This window comes from Bos indicus x Bos taurus, unplaced genomic scaffold, assembly GCF_003369695.1.
Source record: "Bos indicus x Bos taurus breed Angus x Brahman F1 hybrid unplaced genomic scaffold, Bos_hybrid_MaternalHap_v2.0 SuperScaffold_100290, whole genome shotgun sequence".
In the NCBI taxonomy this organism is placed as follows: Eukaryota; Metazoa; Chordata; class Mammalia; order Artiodactyla; family Bovidae; genus Bos; species Bos indicus x Bos taurus.
Genome location: NW_020867080.1, coordinates 276,867 through 290,457, shown reverse-complemented (window position 1 = coordinate 290,457; position 13,591 = coordinate 276,867).

Below are 13,591 nucleotides of genomic sequence, written 5' to 3'. Positions count from 1 at the left end.
TTTATCAGGAACAATCATTTCTAAATAAGAGCATTCTCTAAGTAGTGGTTGAATAATGTAGTGAATGCAATATGTATAAGTCAAAGTTCTATAAACTTAAGTTATAGAAACTGACAGTTAATATTTAACATAGAAAAGCTTCACATATACTCCAATATAAAATTGAAGGTAAAAAAAGAACTCATATATAATATAATAAAGAAAATTTAAAACCCCATTTTAGTGAACGGATGATTGTACTAGATGATTCTGAAATTGATAATCATTAAACAGAGATGTGACTATGGGCTTTAATTCCATCCTCATGAAAACTTGCTCTAGTTATGTCACTGCTTGCAAGCGGAGTTGATCAAATGCATAAATACATTATTGGTTGATTAAGTTTTCTATTTTTTAGTCAGTTTTAATTTCATAACACCGTAAAACTTGAAACAAAGGTAACAAGTCCATTGCCAAGGTTTCTCCTTTGAGAGTAAGTTTTATTATCCCCAGAGAGAAAGATCTGTTTTACTAATTTGAAATCATTAACTCAGTAGTCAGCAGACATACCATGGGGTCTGATTGATAATGTTTGAAGTTCAAGATTTAATTATGTTGGGATCAGACCTTCTCATGAAAAGTTAGGGCTTCTATACCACACTACCCTTATTTTTCTTAAAATTCAGACTGAGAGTCTGACTTAGCTGTGTATCGTTGGCCATTACTTTTTGTGTACTAGACAAGACCTCTTCTTCCCCTGTCCATGTATTATCTCATCATATGGTTATTTGAGTTCTCATAGTAGCTCTCTGCCTTCTTTCCCTATAGCCTTTATTTCCTTGGGTTCAAAATCACTGCGGATGGTGATTGCAGGCATGAAATTAAAAGATGCTTACTCCTTGGAAGAAAAGCCATGATAAACCTAGACAGCATATTAAAAATCAGAGACATCACTTTGCTGACAAAGGTGCATATAGTCAAAGCTATAGTTTTTCTAGTAGTCCTGTATGGATGTGAGAGCTGGACCAGAAAGAAGGCTGAGCCTGAAAAACTGATGCTTGCAAATTGTGGTGCTGGAAAAGACTCTTGAGAGTTTCTTGGACAGCAAGGAGATCAAACCAGTCAACCCTAAAGAAATCAGTCCTGAATATTCATTGGAAGGAGCGATGCTGAAGCTCCAATACTCTGGCCACCTGATGTGAAGAGCCCACTCATTGGACAAGACCCAGATGCTGGGAAAAAATGAGAGCAAGAGGAGAAGGGGGCAACAGAGGATGAAATGGTTGGATGGCATCACTGACTCAGTGGACTTGAGTTTGAGCAAACTCTGGGAGATAGCGAAGGACAGGGAATCCTGGCATGCTGTAGTCTACAGGGTCACAAAGAGTCAGACATGACTGAGTGTCGGAACACCACCACAACCCTGTAGCCTATTCCCTTACCCCCTGAATAGATTGTAGTCTTGTGAATGCAGGGAGGTCTGCTCTGCCTTCCCCATGGTAGGGACTTAATAAATATTTGGTTGATTGAATTAAATGTCTGAAAGTTATTTGTCTAGGGATGAAGCATGAGCTGCATGTATTTTTAATTCTTTCCTCCCCTTCAGCATGCATGCCAACTGTTGACTTAAATCATGTGGAGCGGAGAGCATCATGGTGGTTTTGTTTACTCTTGTGCATTTCTTTTTGACTCTGATTGATGAGGTGGAAAGTAATTTACATTTGATGTGTAGCCCCTTATCTTAACTAGAATGACAGCTGCCTTAGAGATAACTTGTTAAATGTAAACTGTGCAGTTACCCCTGGCTTGCACAATATGCTTTGTCTTACCACAAGCAGATGTAAATACAAGCCTGTAATTACTTTCAGTTATGCTTCTCTGCATTTATGGTCCTGAATGTATACAGATGTTTCAACAAACAAATTACTGCATTGTTATTTTACCTCCAATTTGGTGTCAGAAAAACATCTTTTAGAGACTAGGGGTTCAAGAGGATGTTTCTACCCTTAAAAGGATATCTTCAGAATTTTAAAAAAATTAAATATGTGTCCAACGTTAGTTCATTTAAGGTCAAATGAACTATGATCATTAAGTGTCTAACCAACCATGAGAATTTAGCTCAATAGTGATTCTGGGTCTAATGGAGATATTAATTTACTTTTAAAAATTGTTTGAGACATGGGTCAGAAAATCATTTTACAAGTTCAGAAAGCTGAAATGTTATTTTGAAAGCAAAGTGACATGTGATGCACAGTTAAATCATGAAACATTTTATTCATATTTCTCAATGGATTCTTCTCCTCAAGGCCTTGAAGGTGAACATGGTGTTTCTCTGGTACAGGATTAAATATATTGTACTTAAGCAAAGCCAGACTGAGTGACTTGTTTAGCAATTTAGTATTAGGTTGGTACAGAAGAAATTTTTACATTGTTGAGATGTGCCATTTGATTTTGGAATATATTCTTAAATAAATATGGTTATACTACACATCATTTTAATGCACACTTCTCTCTTTATGTTATTTTTGCTAATGCTATTACTTGCTGTTTATTTATTTTTAGACTAGGGAAGTGATGTTGATAAAAAGCAAATTCGAGCAGTTTTCTTATTCAAGTTCAAAATGGTTCACAAAGCAGTGGAGACAACTCGCAACGTCAACAATTTGGCCCAGAAACAGCTAACAAACATACGCTGCAGTGGCGCTTCCAGAAATTTTGCAAAGAAGATGAGAGCCTTGAAAATGAGGAATATACTGGCCAGCTGTCGGAAGTTGACAATGACAAGTTGAGAGAAATCACTGAAGCTGATCCTCTTACAGCTACGCATGAAGTTACCCAAGAACTCAACATTGACCACTCTCCAGTCATGTGGCATTTGAAGCAAATTGGAATGGTGAAAAGCTCAATAAGCTGGTGCCTTGTGACCTGACCACAAGTCAAAAAAAATTGCCCTTTTAAAGTGTTGTCTTTTCTTATTCTATGCAAATCAGTGAACCATTTCTTGATTGGATTGTGACATGCAATGGAAAGTGGATTTTATATGACAACTGGTGATGACCAGCTCAGTAGCTGGACTGAGAAGAAGCTCCAAAGTACTTTCCAAAATGAAACTTGCAACCGAAAAAGCATCATGGTCACTGTTTGGTGATTCTGCTGCCAGTATGACCCATTACAGCTTTCAGAATCCCAGTGAAACCATTGCATCTGAGAAGCATGCTCAACAAATCGATGAGCTGCGCTGCAAACTGCAGCACCCGCAGCTGGGGTTGGCCCATAGAAAGGGCCCAGTTCTTCTCCATGACAATGCCCAACTGCAGCTCGCACAACCAGGGCTTCAAAAGCTGAATGAATTGGGCTACAAAGTGTGTCTCATCTGCCGTATTCACCTGACCTCTCACCAACCAACTTCCACTTCTTCAAGCATCTCTACGACTTTTTGCAGGGAAAACACTTTCACAACCAGCAGGATGCAGAAAATGCTTTCCAAGAGTTCCCTGAATCCTGAAGTACAGATTTTTATTCTACAGGAATATACAAACTTATTTCTCATTGGAAAAAATATGTTGATTGTAATTGTTCCTATTTTGATTAAAAAGATGTGTTTGAGACTACTGATGATGATTTAAAACATGGTCCAAAACTGCAATTACGTTTGCACCAACCTAGTAGTTAGGCAATATTTCCTATTATAGGAGAAGTTAGGATTCCTCTTATACCCTAATAAAGTATCATATTTATGAAACATATAGAAAAGTGTATCTCCAGTGGAGTATTACTGCTTAAAATAGGCAAAAATTTAAACATCCTCTCCACCTTGTTTACCTTTGATTATATGCTAATATCAGCACACTCATGTCATATTGTAGGGACAAAGGATACATGATTAACAGGAAATAATACTTCAGGAACTTTAAGTCTTTCAGGTATTTCTAATGTATTAGCTTACTTGGAATGCACGAAATATTATAGAATCACAATGTGACATGTCCTTGCATTCATTGATTTCAAACAGGTTAACCTCTTGGAGGAAAATTAAAGGAAATTCTTTTGAAGTTTTTATTATAATGTTTATATTTCCTACATTTTAGTAATTAAAAGTTTTTTTTGGGGGTGCATGAAGATTTTTAGTTCTTTAGTATAAAGACATTGAATGTAACGCATGACAGGATAACAGACATAACACTGGTTTTAAGAAGGAAAATTGGACACAGCACTTTACTTTCGTTGCTGTGAGGCTTTGTCTCTAGTTCCGGTGAGTAGGGGATACTGTCTAATTGTATTACTAGGGCTTCTGATTGCGGTGCCTTCTCTTGTTTGGGAGCAAAGCCCCTAAGGTGTTTGACTTCAGCAGTTGCAGCTCCCAGGCTCGAGAGCACAGGCTCAGCAGTTGTGGTGCAGGGGCTTATGCTCCACTGCACGTGGGATCTTCCCAAGTCAGGGATTAAACCTTTGTCTCCTGCACTGTAGGTGGATTCCTTACCACTGAGCCACCAGGGAAGCTCTGGCACTTCACCTTTTTTAAAACAATGATCTTAGGTTTAAAATAGTTACCAAATCTGAGTTTGAGAGGCAACCAGCTCTACCAAATATATCAATACAGGAAAAAAAAAAAAAAAACGATTTTTCCTATGTTCGATTATATTTTAGCCTTGAGAGTCCAACTTTCACTGAATAAAATGAATTTGCCTTCCTATTCTGATTTTTCAGTTCAGTGCAACTTTGCCTCTAAGTCATAAAGATCTTTTTTCAATAAGAGTATAATTGCTTTATAATGCTGTGATAGTTTCTACCGTACAACAAAGTGAATCAGCTGTATATATACATCTATCTTCTCTCTCTTGAGCCTCCCTCCCACCCCACCCCCGTCCTACCCCTCTAGGTCATCACAGAGTACTGAGTTGAGCTCCCTGTGCTATCCAGCAGGTTCCCACTAGCTATATATTTTACCTCTTGCACTGTTGGTGGGAATGTAAATCGATAGAGTCATTATGGAGAACAGTATGAAGGTTCCTTTAAGAACTAAAAATAGAGCTACCCTACGACCCAGCAATCCCACTACTGGTCACATGCCCTGAGAAAACCATAACTCAAAGACACATGTATTGCAGTGTTCATTGCAGCACCGTTTACATAGCCAGGACATAAATGTCTTTATCCATATAGATGCAACTTAGGTAACTTGACAAATAAGGCATGGTTTTGCATGTCCACATCACTATTATTATTACATAAAAATTGTATACAGTATCTTTGTGTCAGAGCGGTTCATGATTTATCTCTATAGCACTGAGATTAGGGTAATGTTTCATGTTGCAAAAAGAAGCCTAACTTTTTAAAGTTTGTTTATTAGTAAAGCAGTATATTTTTAGTTTTCTGCTTGTATCTTTACAATTTCTGCTTTATAGGTAATAAAAATCCATCATGTTATGTTTACTTAAGTATATTGTCACTGATAAGCATGTTAGCTTTTAGGTTTTACAGAAAATTATTTACTTGTATTTCTATTGAGTAATATATGCAGATCTGCACTGCCCTGCTTTTAAGGCTACCCTTCATAAAGTCCTCAAGTGGGTAGGATCTCTGTTATGTTACTATAAGCTTCCTCACCGTGCTTAGCACCGTGTTAGCTTATTAACACATATCTGGAGAATGAATAATGATTTTACACTCTTTGACTTAAATATTGCAAGTATTAACTACCATGAAAAAAACTGGCTCTGTAAGATTTTGGTGATAAGAATAAGTTGCTAATTTTTGGACTGTGTTGACAATGAATACTACGGTATATAACTAATAGTAATACTACTAGGAAACATCTTACACTGAGTTTTCTTTAAACTGTTGTAATACTTTTCACATGTATTAACACACTTATCACTATATCCCTGTAATGTAAGTATTGGTTTTATCCTCATCTTTACAGATGGGAAAACTGATCCTCAGGAAGGTTAAGATACTTGTTAACCTAAGTTCAGGTCAGGTTGTGCTCAGACCCTCAGTTGTGTCCAGCTGTTTGTGACTCCATGGACTTTAGCCCGCCAGGCTCCTCTGTCCATGGAATTCTCCCAGCAAGAATGCTGAAGTGGGGTAGCCATTTCCTTCTCCAGGGGATCTTACTGACCCAGGCATCTCTTATATCACCTGCATTGGCAGGCAGATTCTTTTTAGTGACAAAGCTGATTTTCAAATTCAAAAAACTTGGCTCAGGAATCCATTTTTGTAAACTATACTCTTCTGTCTCCATAAAATCATCTTGTTTTAATATGTGAATAAAATTAATCCCTTGTACTTGAAGAGCATTGTTATTCAGCTTACAAAACTACATTATATTAGAAATGCAAACTGTCTCTTAGCATAATTTTAAAGGGATACATTCAGTAGCTTAGAGATTGATTTACTTGGTGACCTTAACTTGGTTGCGGAGAAGTTTATATAATGGTTGGCAGGAGGAATCTTTACCACTAGCGCCACCTGGGAAGCCCCTTATATATTGGTAAATTTAGTTACTAGTTATTCCAGAGTTTTACACTTTTCAGATTGTAACAATTTATTTCATTTTATTCTTCATCATGTAAATGTGTGACACTATACATCAGAAGTCAGCAAGCTTTTTTCCGTAAAGAGAAAGAGGAAGATATATTTTAAAGAGAAAGAGAAAGAGAAAGATGTATTTAGGTTTTGTAGCTAACGCGATTTTTGTCACACTCCTCTGTGTTTGCTATTCACAACCCCTACAAAATGAAAAACCATTCTTAGCTTACAAGTCTTATTACAAAGAGACTGCATGGGCCAAAGTTTGTCAGTTTCTGTTACAAGGTATATGTTGAGAGATTAAGGTGAGGAACACTCAATCTACAAAAGCAGTTCTAATATCCTGCATGTTGGTTACACAGAGTGGTAACAAACTTCCATTTAAAAACTTCTGCCTTACTTTTGCTCATTTTGAAAAAATTCTCTGTTTGTTTTTCCAAGTAAGTTGAAAAAAGATGAACATGATCAAAATCCCACCAAGAGTTTTGTACACATAGACAGGGTTCTTTATATGGAAAGAAATAAGCCACAGAGTAGCTAAGATGATTTTGAGAAGAAAAAAAGTGAGAGGAATCACTCTATCCAGTATGAAGGCTTGGTGCATAACCACAGATGTCAGGACAGTGTGATACTGGCAGAGGGTAAGCTAGACATAGATATAACAGACATAACAGAGCTGAGAATCTTGAACTAGATTTACACGGATATGCCCAACTGATTTTGGACAAAAGCGTAACAGCAGTCTGATGCAGGAAAATACACTGGGTAACAAAGGCTGCTGGAGCAATTGGACATCCTTAGGCAGAAACAGAGAACCCACCTAAATCACACATTATATACAAAAATTAACTCAGATTAGAGTATGGATTTAAATGAAAAGTGTAAAGCTATGAAGTATTTAGGACAAAATATAGCAAAAAGTCTTTGGGCCTAGTGAAAGAATTTTTAGATTTGATTCCAAAAGCATGACTCTTATAAGGGAAAATTGATAAACTGGTCTTTATAAAAGTTAAGAACTTTTACTCTATGAAAGACTCTGTCAAGAGAATAAAAAGACCAGTTACAGACTAGAAGAAAATATTTGTAAACCACACATCCAGGAAAAGACTAATACCTTGAATATATTAAGAACTTTCAGCTATTAGTATTTACATGAACTGCTGACTTCTGCTAGTTTGTCACTTTTTAGGACATGAGATTGGAAGGGCAACATAAATTTGTATGTATATTACACATGTATCTATAAATATTTTATATAATTTATATTTAAATACATTTTATACATGATTATGTCTATTTATATTTGCTGTTGTTTTTTGGTCACCAAGTCATGTCCTACTCTTTGTGACCCCATGGACTGTAGCCCCCCAGGCTCCTCTGTCCATGGAGTTTTCCAGGCCAGAATACTAGAGTAGGTGGCCATTTCCTTTTCCAGGGGATCTTCCTGACCCAGGGATCAAAGCAGCATCTCTTGTGTCTCCTGCACTGACAGGTGTATTCTTTACCACTGAGTTACTTGGGATGTGTTTATAGAGATTTGTATTTATTTATAGAGATGTGTGTATTTATAGAGATTTATTTATATTTATATATTTATAGAGATGTGTGTATTTATAGAGATGTGTGTGTGTGTGTGTTTGTGTGTGTGTGAGCTCAGTTGCTCAATCATGTTTGACTCTTTGTGACCCTATGGGCTACAGCCCACCAGGCTTCTCTGTTCATGGGATTTTTCAGGTAAGAATACTTGAATGGGTTTCCATTTCCTACTCCAGAGGATCTTCCCAATCCAGGAATTGAACCCACCTCCCCTGCATTGGTGGGCAGACTTTTTACCACTGAGTCACCTAGGAAGCATTTATATCTATCTATCTATATAAATTTACATGTTTTACATATAAATATTTTACATATTATATAAAAATAGTATATGTGTGTATGTGAGTGTGAGTGTGTGTGTGTGTGTGTGTGTGTGTGTGTGTGTGTGTGTGTGTATATCAGGTCTCATTAAAAACTGCCTACACAACTTGATTTGCTGTTTCTAAGAATAACTTATGTGGTCAAATTGGTTTCCCGTTTGTGACATGTGATCTTATAAACATATATGTTAACTTTGGAAGCTATTTGCCCCATCTTTAATCCACCCAGAGGAAGATACCCTTTCTCAGTCACTGCAGTGTTCTCATTGTCCTGTATGAGAGACAGTGTCGATCAAGATGCAAAATCCACTGCCTTTTTTTGAGGAATAACTTTCTGTTAACAGTATATACTCAGACTAAAACAGGCCAGATAGCAACAGAATTCATTTCTGTTCACAATTGTTTCTCCACTATTTGGAATATTTTCTATTCTCTTGGGGCTTCCCTGATGGCCCAGTTGGTAAAGAAGCCACCTGCAGTGCAGGAGACCCTGGTTTGATTCCTGGGTCAGGAAGGTCCCCTGGTGAAGGATAGGCTACCCACTCCAGTGTTTTGGGCCTTCCCTTGTGGCTCAGCTGGTAAAGAATCCACCGGCAATGTAGGAGACCTGGGTTTGATCCTTGGCTTGGGACCATCCCCTGGAGAAGGGAAAGGCTACTGACTCCAGTATTCTGGCCTGGAGAATTCCATGGACTGTATAGTCATGCAGAGCCCCAAAGTGTTGGGCATGACTGAGCGACTTTCACTTTCACTTCTTTCTACTCTCTTGAGAGTCATACCTTAAATTCCCTTTTCAGAGCCATGCATTCATGGTGGACATTCATTATATTACAGTATCCCATATATGCTATACACACATTTATGTCAATGTCTCATCCTGCCTTCTTAAGATTGACAAAATTCAACATCCATTTATGATAAAAACTCTCCAGAAAGCAGGAATAGAAGGAACATACCTCAACATAATGAAAGCTATATATGACAAACCCACAGCAAACATTATTCTCAATGGTGAAAAATTGAAAGCATTTCCTCTAAAGTCAGGAACAAGACAAGGGTGCCCACTTTCACCATTACTATTCAACATAGTTTTGGAAGTTTTGGCCACAGCAATCAGAGCAGAAAAAGAAATAAAAGGAATCCAAATTGGAAAAGAAGAAGTAAAACTCTCACTATTTGCAGATGACATGATCCTCTACAGAGAAAACCCTAAAGACTCCACCAGAAAATTACTAGAACTAATCAATGACTATAGTAAAGTTGCAGGATATAAAATCAACACACAGAAATCCCTTGCATTCCTATACACTAATAATGAGAAAACAGAAAGAGAAAGTAAGGAAACAATTCCATTCACCATTGCAACAGAAAGAATAAAATACTTAGGAATATATCTACCTAAAGAAACTAAAGACCTATATATAGAAAACTATAAAACACTGGTGAAAGAAATCAAAGAGGACACTAATAGATGGAGAAATATACCATGTTCATGGATTGGAAGAATCAATATAGTGAAAATGAGTATACTACCCAAAGCAATTTATAGATTCAATGCAATCCCTATCAAGCTACCAACAGTATTCTTCACAGAGCTAGAACAAATAATTTCACAATTTGTATGGAAATACAAAAAACCTCGAATAGCCAAAGCGATCCTGAGAAAGAAGAATGGAACTGGAGGAATCAACCTACCTGACTTCAGACTCTACTACAAAGCCACAGTTATCAAGACAGTATGGTACTGGCACAAAGACAGAAATATAGATCAATGGAACAAAATAGAAAGCCCAGAGATAAATCCACGCACATATGGACACCTTATCTTTGACAAAGGAGGCAAGAATATACAATGGATTAAAGACAATCTCTTTAACAAGTGGTGGTGGGAACTGGTCAACCACTTGTAAAAGAATGAAACTAGAACACTTTCTAATGCCATACACAAAAATAAACTCAAAATGGATTAAAGATCTAAATGTAAGACCAGAAACTATAAAACTCCTAGAGGAGAACATAGGCAAAACACTCTCTGACATACATCACAGCAGGATCCTCTATGACCCACCTCCCAGAATATCGGACATAAAAGCAAAAATAAACAAATGGGACCTAATTAACCTTAAAAGCTTCTGCACATCAAAGGAAACTATAAGCAAGGTGAAAAGACAGCCTTCAGAATGGGAGAAAATAATAGCAAATGAAGCAACTGACAAACAACTAATCTCAAAAATATACAAGCAACTCCTACAGCTCAACTCCAGAAAAATAAACGACCCAATCAAAAAATGGGCCAAAGAACTAAATAGACATTTCTCCAAAGAAGACATACAGATGGCTAACAAATACATGAAAAGATGCTCAACATCACTCATTATCAGAGAAATGCAAATCAAAACCACTATGAGGTACCATTTCACCCCAGTCAGAATGGCTGCGATCCAAAAGTCTACAAATAATAAATGCTGGAGAGGGTGTGGAGAAAAGGGAACCCTCTTACACTGTTGGTGGGAATGCAAACTAGTACAGCCACTATGGAGAACAGTGTGGAGATTCCTTAAAAAACTGGAAATAGAACTGCCTTATGATCCAGCAATCCCACTGCTGGGCATACACACTGAGGAAACCAGAAGGGAAAGAGACACATGTACCCCAATGTTCATCGCAGCACTGTTTATAATAGCCAGGACATGGAAGCAACCTAGATGCCCATCAGCAGATGAATGGATAAGAAAGCTGTGGTAAATATACACAATGGAGTATTACTCAGCCATTAAAAAGAATACATTTGAATCAGTTCTAATGAGGTGGATGAAACTGGAGCCTATTATACAGAGTGAAGTAAGCCAGAAGGAAAAACACCAATACAGTATACTAACGCATATATATGGAATTTAGAAAGATGCTAACAATAACCCTGTGTACGAGACAGCAAAAGAGACAGTGTTGTACAGAACAGTCTTATGGACTCTGTGGGAGAGGGAGAGGATGGGGAGATTTGAGAGAATGGCATTGAAACATGTAAAATATCATATATGAAACGAGATGCCAGTCCAGGTTTGATGCACGGTACTGGATGCTTGGGTCTAGTGCACTGGGACGACCCAGAGGGATGGTATGGGGAGGGAGGAGGGAGGAGGGTTCAGGATGGGGAACACATGTATACCTGTGGCGGATTCATTTTGATATTTGGCAAAACTAATACAATTATGTAAAGTTTAAAAATTAAATAAAATTAAAAATAAATAAATAAATAAAATTAAACCATGTATTTTTTTCTCATAAGATTCTGAGTTTCTTTTAGAAAATTCCTTCTCTAGCTATCAGTCATATGAAGGATATATTCAAGTAGCATACCATTAGAGAAGCTACTTAAATGTTTTGCAAGTATCTTTCAAGGATGACTTTTCTGGATGACAAATCACAGTGATATATTACTTGAATGTCAGATGCCCATAGCAAGCATTCTAAAGGTGGTACATACTTTGGTACACTTTAAAAAAATCACCAACATGTTTTCCTCAAAATTCAGGTTGATTTAGGAACTGAGAGATGCATTTGATATAGAAGTTTCAAAGACTTTTAGAGTCTTATCAGATCAACTGGTATATAGGAGGAATAACTCAGCAATGAATCAAAAAGATTTCTTTTTTACTAAGACCCTAGATTCAGTGTTAGCTTACTTTTTTCGGAGATCTAAACTTTAGATGACAAAAGTTTTAAAAATTTCACTAAACTGTCAATTCTTCTGAGATTAAATTAGGCCTATATTATTTTTATAAGTTGTTTTTGGATTATCAAGCAAATATATATTATAGTAGTGAGTATATAAGAGTTCAAAGAACAAGTAGAAGAAACTTCTCTTAACATAAGAAATCAACATTAGCATTTTGATGCATTTTTTCAAACTTTTGTCTCTGAATATTTTTCACAGTTAAAAAATAGTGTATATAAAAATTTCTATCGTGACTTTTCACCTATCATTATATCAATAACACCAGCATATTCTGTGCTATAATGTTTTATTTAAAATGTTTTATTTAATAATTTGTTTAAAATGTTTCGTAAACATTTTATTGGCTGTATAATTTCCCATATTACAAATAAGCCTGATTTTATACTGCTGTTTATCTATTGCTGGCCATTTATGTAAATACGCTGGAATAAATGTATTGGCATAAAGGATTTTTCTTTCTATATTTTGTAAAGCTCTTTAGAAATATAATTATCGTGTTAATGATAAACAGTGTTTTAAGGCTCATGATCATGCTGCTTAGTTGCTTTCAATATTGCTCAAAGAGCTAAAAGAAAGGGTTGTTAATTTCAGTTTACTAGAGATTCAATGTTATTAAGTGGGCGTAACTAATCAGGATAATTTTATAAAATGGGCCTCAGATTTCATATCATTTGAGTTATTGCAATGGACCTTTTTCTTTTTCCATATCATTCAATTTCTAAAATTTCAGTAAAAGCATAAAAATCAAATATTAGTATTAGAGATGAAGCCTCCAGTACAAATGCTATGTAATACAATTCTCACTAGCGCAGCATTTCTCAAAAGGTGTTTTTATAGCACTATTCTTATACCATCCCTTCTTGGTCTCAGTCTAAAGACAATGAAACATCTCTAACAATCACCATAGAATTTTAGACACTGTTCGACAAGTTCTACTGTGGAGAAAAAGAACAGAATTGGTCCTTTGAACAGAGCAAAATTATTGCCCAGGTTGTAAGTGAAGCTAGCAAGGGATTATACATTATTTGATATCAGGATTATCAGAGTAAAGATGAAGCTATTGAAACCAATATTCCCTAATACATATACACACACACACACACACACACACACACACACACATATACATATATGCATATATACACACGGTGTGTATATAGGGTTTCCTGGGTGGCTCAGCTAGTAAAGAATCTGCCTGCAATGCAGGAGACCCCGGTTCAATTCCTGGGTTGGGAAGTTCCCCAGGAGAAGGGATAGGCTACCCACTCCAGTATTCTTGGGTTTCCTTAGTGGCTCAGACGGTAAAGAATCCACCTGCAATGCAGGAGACCTGAATTCAATCCCTGGGTTGTAAAGATCCCTGGAGGAGGGCATGACAACCCACTCTAGTATTCTTGCTCAGAGAATCTGCATGAACAGAGGAGCCTTG